The sequence below is a fragment of the Oryx dammah genome, unplaced genomic scaffold (assembly GCF_014754425.2).
Source record: "Oryx dammah isolate SB20612 unplaced genomic scaffold, SCBI_Odam_1.1 HiC_scaffold_16, whole genome shotgun sequence".
NCBI classification, from domain to species: Eukaryota; Metazoa; Chordata; class Mammalia; order Artiodactyla; family Bovidae; genus Oryx; species Oryx dammah.
The window spans coordinates 30,488,289-30,499,617 of NW_024070200.1; the positions used below are offsets into that span (position 1 = coordinate 30,488,289).

At 39.2% G+C, this 11,329-nt stretch overlaps 1 long non-coding RNA gene across 1 annotated transcript; it reads left to right on the top strand.

The window, feature by feature from the left end:
• The first annotated feature begins 2,298 nt into the window (after positions 1 to 2,298).
• LOC120875413 lies at positions 2,299 to 8,247 on the top strand. Its single transcript, XR_005723953.1, has 3 exons — positions 2,299 to 2,337; positions 7,238 to 7,241; positions 8,179 to 8,247. It is a non-coding gene; the product is annotated as an uncharacterized LOC120875413 (long non-coding RNA).
• The last annotated feature ends 3,082 nt before the right edge of the window (positions 8,248 to 11,329 follow it).

Below are 11,329 nucleotides of genomic sequence, written 5' to 3' on the forward strand. Positions count from 1 at the left end.
AGGTAATACGTTGGAGAGAAAAAGTGAAATCGAAGCCAGTTTAATACTAGGTTTGTTAAAAGTTTAAAACGAAGCATTTTAGGCTTATGTAAAATACTAAAGGCAATTCGTTTTTATTTAGAATGCATTCCATTGCTCTCTATCATGAAAAATAATGGCAGACACTAATTTTGTTTATGCAGATGACAGCCTGGAACAATTTTAATTCATGTAACATCCTCTAGTAGCTGAAGGCTGGTGGTAGCTGTGGTATAGCATATTGATTAGTAATTTGATAAATACACAAAATGGCACATTGAGCTTTAGGTACTTCATGCAAAATGTATTTAAATGACCTTGACTAATTAGAGTGCATAGCTGTGAGGCAGTACCATATGAATAAGAGCCAGTTTGTGGATCTAGAGATTTATATCCTTCTACAACAGAGAATAGGAAGAGACCTGCGTACAGATACTGATTTCTGTCAAGGAAGAAGACAATATGTTGTCGGGAGAAATTTTTTTCTTTTCATTGTGAGACTTATTCCCCTTATCCTATGAAATTAATTCAATGATTTTATTTCTAAAATATATTTCAGAGGTTAACTGGACTCGAGACAATGTATAAACATGTACTTTACTGAAATTTAATAATTAGGTGTGGGGAAATTAACAACATGGCGCCAGTCAGGCTCTCTTACCTCCGGGCTCTCACATCCTCTCACCCCAGGTGACAGCTAAGCTCACATTCAGCATTGCGCATGCACGCCGCGATGTACCTACTTGGCCATGGGCTACTTTTGAGATGTAAGCTCCACCTGGAAAAAGCCCTGAAGGGTTTGTGTGTGGTTATGTTGTGTTATGTTATATCTGCCGTTATGGCTGCTACACCAGCCAGGAGCGAATAGACACGTCTGCAGGTCCTATGGCTCCTTGCATTTTCTTCCAGCCTCTTAGCTCGCGCCTTGCTTACCATGGGTTCAGAGAACAGTGAGATACAGCGAGACAATTGGCGCTACGAGCAGGATCAGCAGTACATCAGACAAAGCATTTTAGAGCAATATGAAATAATTACTTTATATTATACTTAAGGATGAATATAAATTCTTCATATTATTTACCTCTTTAAATTTTATAGCTGCATGAAGTGTAAAGTTCCAAAATAATAGGTTATCCTTATAGACTATACAGCTACAGTTTACTATCACCTATTAATATTAGGTATCATATAGTTATATATGAAATTCAACTTTCTCATTAGGTTTCATGGATGAAGTTTAGGTTTTTACTGTATTCTTATGGAAAACTTTTTGGTAAAAGTAAAGTGCTCTAAGAATCCATAGACAACTCAAAAATTTATTAAAAATAAAACCTTCCTGTTTCACTTGGCTGTAAGTTTCATGACAGTACTGGCTAATAAATAGCATATCATAAACAGGTGGCTCAGTTTTATCCCCTCCCATATAATCTCAGTATTTCTTTGAAGTGTATTGTTCTTATAAAAATAAATAGAAGCTTCTGGAAGCGAAGTAAGCGGGGACTGAACGCTGAGATTTTTATATAAATATTCAAAATCTCTGAAATAAGTTTAGGCCCATATGAGTCATTCTTAGCAACATAGGCTTACCAACAATTGTGCAGGGTTTCTACAGGATGCATTTCAGTTGCTATGAAAGATCTCAAATACAACTGATCATTTGTCTACTATTTCAGTGTACTATTCTTGTATTAGAAATTTTGTAGGCTTGCTCCAATTAGGGGTAAAATATACAGACCACGACAAGGAGGTGTGAATTAAATCCTTCAGTAACTTAACTCAAAGTCAGTATTTTTTTTTTTTTTTAATTTCAAACGCCAGTTAAATTCAACTATTCACTCAGAGCATCTCTAAATGAATTTAGGTTATGTCAAATACAAGTTTCTCTGACTCTCCAAAATCACACTTCTTCTCACGCCGTTGCTTAACAACTTCAGAGAGCTGCCAGAGACTAGTTCAATTTGGTTTTCTTTGTAAGAGGTATGATTTTGAAAGAATAGATTTCTAAGAAGACTTTCTAAAAGCCTTACAGAAAAGTTTGCTAGGAGACTGATATTCTTTTTTATCAACCTATTTCCTGTAATGGTTAATGAATATTTTAAAACTAGAGTAGACTTAAAATCTCCACACAGCCTAAATCTTTAGTAGTAAATGATAGGTTTATGAATATTAATTATAAAAGATTGCTATTACTCTAAATATTTTATATATATAAAATCTTGTTTCAAGTAAACAAAAATGAATTAGAGGTAATAATATTCACTCATCTCACATGCTAGTAAAGTAATGCTCAAAATTCTCCAAGCCAGGCTTCAGCAGTATGTGAACTGTGAACTTCCTGATGCTCAAGCTGGTTTTAGAAAAGGCAGAGGAACCAGAGATCAAATTGCCAACATCCGATGGATCATGGAAAAAAGCAAGAGAGTTCCAGAAAAACATCTACTTCTGCTTTATTGACTATGCCAAAGCCTTTGACCATGTGGATCACAATAAACTGCGGAAAATTCTGAGAGAGATGGGAATACCAGACCACCTGACCTGCCACTTGAGAAATCTATATGCAGGTCAGGAAGCAACAGTTAGAACTGGACATGGAAAAACAGACTGGTTCCAAATAGGAAAAGGAGTATATCAAGGCTGTATATTGTCACCCTGCTTATTTAACTTCTATGCAGAGTACATCATGAGAAACACTGGGCTGGAAGAAGCACAAGCTGGAATCAAGATTGCCAGGAGAAATAGCAATAACCTCAGATATGCAGATAACACCACCCTTATGGCAGAAAGTGAAGAGGAGCTAAAAAGCCTTTTGATGAAAGTGACAGTGGAGAGTGAAAAAGTTGGCTTAAAGCTCAACATTCAGAAAACAAAGATCATGGCATCTGGTCCCATCACTTCATGGGAATAGATGGGGAAACAGTGGAAACAGTGTCAGACTTTATTTTTTGGGGCTCTAAAATCGCTGCAGATGGTGATTGCAGCCATGAAATTAAAAGATGCTTACTCCTTGGAAGAAAAGTTATGACCAACCTAGATAGCATATTCAAAAGCAGAGACATTACTTTGCCAACTAAGGTCCATCTAGTCAAGGCTATGGTTTTTCCAGTAGTCATGTATGGATGTGAGAGTTGGACTGTGAAGAAGGCTGAGCACTGAAGAATTGATGCTTTTGAACTGTGGTGTTGGAGAGGACTCTTGAGAGTCCCTTGGGCTGCAAGGAGATCCAACCAGTCCATTCTGAAGGAGATCAACCCTGGAATTTCCTTGGAAGGAATGATGCTAAAGCTGAAACTCCAGTACTTTGGCCACCTCATGCAAAGAGTTGACTCACTGGAAAAGACTCTGATGCTGGGAGGAATTGGGGGCAGGAGGAGAAGGGGACGACAGAGGATGAGATGGCTGGATGGCATCACTGACTCGATGGACATGAGTCTGAGTGAACTCCGGGTTTGGTGATGGACAGGGAGGCCTGGCGTCCTGCGATTCATGGGTTCGCAAAGATTCGGACACGACTGAGCGACTGAACTGAACTGAATATTCATTTGGTACTAACCATTGGCCAGGTATTCTATCATGTCTGTAACTTTAAAATACAACATCGGACATATCATCACCTGTGAAAAACAGTGTTAAAGGAATTAAAAGTAATTCCATGGCAAAACTGTGCAAATATTATAATAATCAAGAAAGTGGAAATTTTTGAGAAATTTAATGAATGTTTGAAAAAATGAGTCATGTGAAGAAGAAATTAGGTTGAGCTGTCCTATGAAGGTGAAGGTAATTTAGATTCTCTCTAAACAAAGAGCATATTAGGATGATAACCTCTATTTTAAGAAAATTACAGAAGGAACTCAACTAGAGGCCTTTAATCCAGCCTAGGTTTCTCTCACCCAGCTAAAGTAGAAAAATCTTTGCAGAATTGACCTTTAAACAAAATTACCTATTCACTTACATCATTGCATACAATGTTACACAACTTGTGAAGATGTAAAACTCAATATTTAGTAAAGGGTAGTCCATCAACTGGGGTGCTTGTGATAAATGCAGATTCCTGCCTTACTCCAGGCTTCTGAGTCAGGATCTCTGGGCCAGAGCTCCAGAATCTGTATTTGGAAGGAGCATCATGGAAAAAGTCTGATGTACTGTAAAATTTTAGATCCACACAGTAAATACTCATTATCTGAGAGATTTCAGTTTATAAGGTAGCATATAGGACAGATTATCTCTATTGATTTCTTCCACCACCATCATTTTTGAGAGATCAAGACAGTATTACTGAAAACCATAAATCTGAAGAGGGATGGCTAACATTTTTACAAAACGGTTGAAGAAGGTAAGGTAAGCTAATATAAAACTCCTGAATTTACTGCAGTAAAGAACACATATTGTAATTCCTTCTGACAGAAGACCATAAATGTCCACATCCTTTTATTTTGAGAAAAAGGTAATAATTCATATCAAATTTTGTACACCAGTTTAGTTCCCCCATTACAAGTTGCAATTGCAGAGAAATGGACTTCAAAGCAAGTGTGCTACATATAAATGCCTTAAATAAAAGAAAAATCTAAAACACAACTTGCCCTTATTGAAATTACCAAGAGAAATCCATTCACATGTCTTGTCTTACCCTTACTTCTAAAGAATGTGGATGCTTGGGGCTGGTGCACTGAGACAACCCAGAGGGATGGTATGGGAAGGGAGAAGGGAGGTGGTTCAGGATGGGGAACACGTGTATACCCGTGGCGGATTCATGTTGATGTATGGCAAAACCAATACAATATTGTAAAGTAATTAGCCTCCAATTAAAATAAATACATTTATATTTATTTTTTATAAATTTATATTTAAAAAAATTAAAAAATAAATTTCCTCTCTGCCAAAAAAAAAAAAAAAAAGAATATGAATTTGGAGCTAGTTATGCTTTAGGCAAAAATTAGAAACAGGACTTTAAAAATGCCTAACCCATGCCGGATTTACTCCTTTATTTACTCTTAGATATTTAAAACCTTTTAAAAATTAACAGGAAGGGAAGAGGCAAAGTACTTTTAGAAAGGTTGTCTTTGTTCCTTGATCTTTTCTTAGTTTTTTCCTATAGAGACCTCATATATTTGCATGCTGCTGCTGCTGCTGCTAAGTTGAATCAGTGGTGTCTGACTCTGTGCGACCCCATAGACATCAGCCTACCAGGCTCCGCCGTCCCTGGGATTCTCCAGGGAAAAACACTGGAGTGGGTTGCCATTTCCTTCTCCAATGTATGAAGTGAAAAGTGAAAGTGAGGTCACTCAGTCATGTCCGACTCAGCGACCCCATGGACTGCAGCCTACCAGGCTCCTCCATCCATGGGATTTTCCAGGCAAGAGTACTGGAGTGGTGCCATTGCCTTCTCTGCATTTATTTGCATAGCTTCACCCAAATACTCTCCAGTCTATATCTATAGTCTATTCTCTCCTTCAAGATGGTATCACGTCCCCCAAAACACTAGGAATTTCCACTTGCTTATCTTTTTGTTACTCAACATGTCTAAAGCAAGACTCATGACCTTTCCCCCCAAACTGACACCTAGTCTTGGCTTGCCTATTTCTCTTAATGATAGCACTATTCTTCAAAGCATACAGCCTCTAAATCTTGGACTCAGCTTTGTATTTTTCTTCCATCCAATCAGCCAATCTGCAATATAACCAATCACTATTTCCTGATGATTTTTCCTTAGTTCTTTAGCATTTGTATTTTACTTTCAATTCTTTCTTTCCTGACCCTATTTCAGGTCTTAGTCATCTGAAACTGGGACTTCTATTATATTTCTGTATTGGGGTTCTCTTAAGAGCATAGAACTTGATCAGAATTTTCAGAAGTGGAGCATGAATATATATAATAGAACTATGCTTATGTGTACATATGTATACCTATCTATATATACATATATCCATTATATATATATGTATCTCAGTTCAGTTCAGTTCAGTTCAGTTGCTCAGTCGTGTCCGACTCTTTGTGACCCCATGCATCGCAGCACACCTGGCCTCCCTGTCTATCACCATCTCCCAGAGTTCACTCAGACTCATATCCATTGAGTCTGTGATGCCATCCAGCCATCTCATCCTCGGTCGTCCCCTTCTCCTCCTGCCCCCAATCCCTCCCAGCATCAGAGTCTTTTCCAACGAGTCAACTATTCGCATGAGGTGGCCAAAGTACTGGAGCTTCAGCTTTAGTATCATTCCTTCCAAAGAAATCCCAGGGTTGATCTCCTTCAGAATGGACTGGTTGGATCTCCTTGCAGTCCAAGGGACTCTCAAGAGTCTTCTCCAACACCACAGTTCAAAAGCATCAATTCTTTGGCACTCAGCCTTCTTCACAGTCCAACTCTCACATCCATACAGCCACCACTGGAAAAACCATAGCCTTGACTAGACGGACCTTAGTTGGCAAAGTAATGTCTCTGCTTTTGAATATGCTATCTAGGTTGGTCATAACTTTTCTTCCAAGGAGTAAGCATCTTTTAATTTCATGGCTGCAGTCACCATCTGAAGTGATCTTGGAGCCCCCCAAAATAAAGTCTGACACTGTTTCCACTGTTTCCCCATCCATTTCCCATGAAGTGATGGGACCGGATGCCATGATCTTCGTTTTCTGAATGTTGAGCTTTAGGCCAACTTTTTCGCTCTCCTCTTTCACTTTCATCAAGAGGCTTTTTAGCTCCTCTTCATTTTCTGCCATAACGGTGGTGTCATCTGCATACCTGAGGTTATTGCTATTTCTCCTGGCAATCTTGATTCCAGCTTGTGCTTCTTCCAGCCCAGCATTTCTCATGATGTACTCTGCATATAAGTTAAATTAGCAGGGTGACAATATACAGCCTTGATATACTCCTTTTCCTATTTGGAACCAGTCTGTTGTTCCATGTCCACTTCTAACTGTTGCTTCCTGACCTGCATACAGATTTCTCAAGAGGCAGGTTAGGTGCTCTAGTATTCCCATCTCTTTCAGAATTTTCCACAGTTTATTGTGATCCACACAGTCAAAGGCTTTGGCATAGTCAATAAAGCAGAAATAGATGTTTTTCTGGAACTGTCTTGCTTTTTCCATGATCCAGCAGATGTTGGCAATTTGATCTCTGGTTCCTCTGCCTTTTCTAAAACCAGCTTGAACATCAAGGAGTTCACGGTTCACGTATTGCTGAAGCCTGGCTTGGAGAATTTTGAGCATTACTTTACTAGCATGTGAGATGAGTGCAATTGTGTGGTAGTTTGAGCATTCTTTGGCATTGGATTTCTTTGGGACTGGAATGAAAACTGACCTTTTCCAGTCCTGTGGCCACTGCTGAGTTTTCCAAATGTGCTGGCATATTGAGTGCAGCACGTTCACAGCATCCTCTTTCAGGATTTGAAATAGTTCAACTGAAATTCCCTCACCTCCACTAACTGTTCGTAGTGATGCTTTCTAAGGCCCGCTTGACTTCACATTCCAAGATGTCTGGCTCTAGCTGCAGTAACATTCTTCCTAATGGTTTTATATGTATCCATACTTGCACTTATATTCTTTATAATAGACATAGTCATATTCTGCATCAAATTCCCATAGGTTTTCAAAATATACAATTTTTTTTGGTCTTTATCTACAATTTGCAACATGATTTTTCCTTTTCAACATCTTTTTTGACATCATGTAAAGTCTTTCCCTTGACCATTTTGACAGTCATATTGGCTTGCTTTTGCTTTTGTAAGCTCCACAGGCTCATTTTCATATCAGAAACTTAAAGGTCCCCTCCAGAGATGTTTCCTTGATTTGACTACTTCTTGTTATTCAGTTTTTGAGTCAACTGATGCTTCTTCAAGACATTTTTTCTTGATCATCATTTCTTCATGATCATCTTTTCTAAAGTGGTCAACCGGGCCCCTAACATCATTCTGTATTCCATTTCCTGGCCTTATATTTTTGTAGCACTTATCAATGATGAAAATGTATCATCATCACCTTTCTTGCCAAACTTTAACATTTAAGCTCCAGGAAAGAGGAACATCAGTACCTAGAATAACACTGACACTTATCCCAATTCCCAAGAGGGTAATACTAAAGAATGTGCTAACCATCAGACAATTGCACTCATCTCCCATGCTAGTAATATCATCCTTAAAATCTTGTATGCTAGGCTTCAACATCATGCAGACCAAGAACTTCCAAATGTCCAAGCTGGGTTTAGAAAAGGCAGAGGAACCAGAGATCAAATTGCCAACATTCACTGGATCATAGAGAAAGCTAGGGAATTCCAGAAAAATGTGTACCTCTGTTTCATTGACTGTATCAAAGTCTTTGACTGTGTGGATCATAATAAACTGTGGAAAGCTCTTAAAGAGATGGAAATACCAGACCATCTTACCTGTCTCCTGAGAAACCTGGCTGTGGGCCAAGAAGAACAGTTAGAACCCTGTATGGAACAACTGGTTGGTTTAAGATTGAGAAAGGAGTAGGGCAGGTGTCTGCTCTCATCCTGTTTGTTTCATCTCTACACTGAGCACATCATGAGAAATGCCTAGCTTGACGAGTCACAAGCTGAAATCAAGATAGGCGGGAGAAACATCAACAGCCTCAGATACGCAGATGATATCACATTAATGGCAGAAAGTGAAGAGGAACTGAAGAGCCTCTGAATAAGAGTGAAGGAGGAGAGTGAAAGAGCCGGCTTAAAACAAAATATGAAAAAAACTAAGATTATGTCATCTGGCCCCATAATTTCATGGCAAATAGAGGGGGAAATGTGGAAGTAGTGACAGATTTCCTATTTTGGGGCTCTAAAATCACTGCAGATGGTGACTGCTGCCTTGAAATCAGAAGATGTTTGCTTCTTGGCAGGAAAGCTATGACAAACCTAGACAGTGTGTTGAAAAGCAGAGACATTACTCTGCTGACAAAGGTCCATATAGTCAAGGCTATGGTCTTCCCAGTGGTCACACATGGTTGTGAGAGCTGAAAAATAAAGAAGGCAGAGCACTGAAGAACTGATGCTTTTGAACTATGGTGTTGGAGAAGACTCTTGAGAGTCCCTTGGAATGCAAGGAGATTCAACCAGTCAGTCCTAAAGGAAATCAACCCTGAATATTCACTGGAAGGACTGATGCTGAAGCTGAAGCTCGAATACTTTGGCCACCTGATATGAAGAGCTAACTCACTGTAAAATACCCTGATGCTGGGGAGGATTGAAGGCAGGAGGAGAAGGGGACAACAGAGGATGAGATGGCTGGATGGCATCACCAATGCAATGGACATGAACTTGGGCAAACTTTGGGATATGGTGAGGGACAGAGAGACCTGGCATGCTTCAGCCATGGGGTCACAAAGAGTCAGACACAACTGGGTGATTGAACAGCAACAAATCTGTAAGGCATTTGAAAGTAGGGGCTTTCACTGAGAAAGGATGGATACTGTGGGGCCTGAGCTACAAATAAGTCTCCTGTGAAGAGTCTCTGTATATTCTTAATACTGGGTTTGATTTTATAAACCAGTTTAGCACGTTTCCTTATGTCTTCTAAATCCAGATTGGCTAGAGGTCCTTAAACAAAGCATTTATGTGGCATAATGAAAACATTATTCAATTTAAAAAGAAAAGGAACTGTTCTAAATACATTATTTAAAAAGTCTTTCTCAAGAATAGTTATTTCAGGAACTACAAGTAAATATAATCATATACGTATAAAGAAAATATACGCAGAGTCCATCATGAGAAACACTGGGCTGGATGAAGCATAAGCTGGAGTCAAGATTGCTGGGAGAAATATCAATAACCTCAGATATGCAGATGACACCACCCTTATGACAGAAAGCAAAGTAGCACTAAAGAGCCTCTTGAGGAAAGTAAAAGAGGAGAGTGAAAAAGTTGGCTTAAAGCTCAACATTCAGAAAACTAAGATCATGGCATCTGGTTGCATCAATTCATGGGAAGTAGATGGGGAAACAGTAGAAGCAGTGTCAGACTTTATTTTTGGGGGCTCCAAAATCACTGCAGATGGTGATTGCAGCCATGAAATTAAAAGACACTTACTCCTTGGAAGAAAAGTTATGACCAACCGAGATAGCATATTCAAAAGCAGAGACATTACTTTGCAAACAAAGGTCCGTCTGGTCAAGGATATGGATTTTCCAGTGGTCATGGATGGATGTGATAGTTGGACTATAAAGAAAGATGAGCACCAAAGAATTGATGCTTTTGAACTGTGGTGTTGGAGAAGACTCTTGAGAGTCCCTTGGACTGCAAGGAGATCCAACCAGTCCATCCTAAAAGAAATCAGTCCTGAGTGTTCATTAGAAGGACTGATGTTGAAGCTGAAACTCCAATACTTTGGCCACCTGATGGGAAGAGCTGACTCATTTGAAATGACACTGTTGCTGGGAAAGATTGAAGACAGGAGGAGAAGGGGATGACAGAAGATGAGATGGTTGGATGGCATCATCAGCTCAATGAGTCTGAGTGAACTCTGGGAGTTGGTGATGGACAGGGAGGCCTGGCGTGCTGCGATTCATGAGGTCACAGACTTGGACACGACTGAGTGACTGAACTGAACCGAACTGAACTCTTAAATTACTATCAAGTCTTCTGTTTTACATATGGGAAATTGTTATACAGAGAAGTTTGGTATCTATCCCTATCATATAAATTGTAAGTGCAGATGGATTCAGAACCTCTTTGTTTAACCATGATCAAGATTGCCTTCCTATTCTCACACAAAAATGGCGCAAAATAAAAGGAAACAACGATTAAGTTATGGGAAAGAATAATGAGGCGAAAAATGCAGAAACAAACTTGGGCAGTAAAAAGCAAACTAAAAATACATAATAAACTTGGGAAACACTTCTAAAATACATAGAAAATGAAGAATAGTGAAAAGAGTAGAGTAGAGATAGTGGACAATGCATAATAAGCAAAAGTAAAATCCAATGCTGTAAGGAACAATACTACATAGAAACCTGGAATGTTAGGTCTGTGCTGCTGGTGCTGTTTTTCAGTCATGTCCAACTCTTTGAAATCCTATGGACCATAGCCTGCCAGGTTCCTCTGTCCTTGGGATTCTCCAGGTAAGAATACTGGAGTGAATTGCCATGCCCTCTTCCAGGGGATCTCCCCAATGCAGGGATGGAATACGCATCTCTTACATCTCCTGCACTAACAGGCAGGTTCTTTACCACTAGCACCACATGGGAAACCCCATTAGGTCCATGAATCAAGGTTAATTGAATGTTGTCAAGCAGGAGATGGCAAGATTAAACATTGACATCTTAGGAATCAGTGAACTAAAATGGATGATAATGGGTAAATTTAACTCAG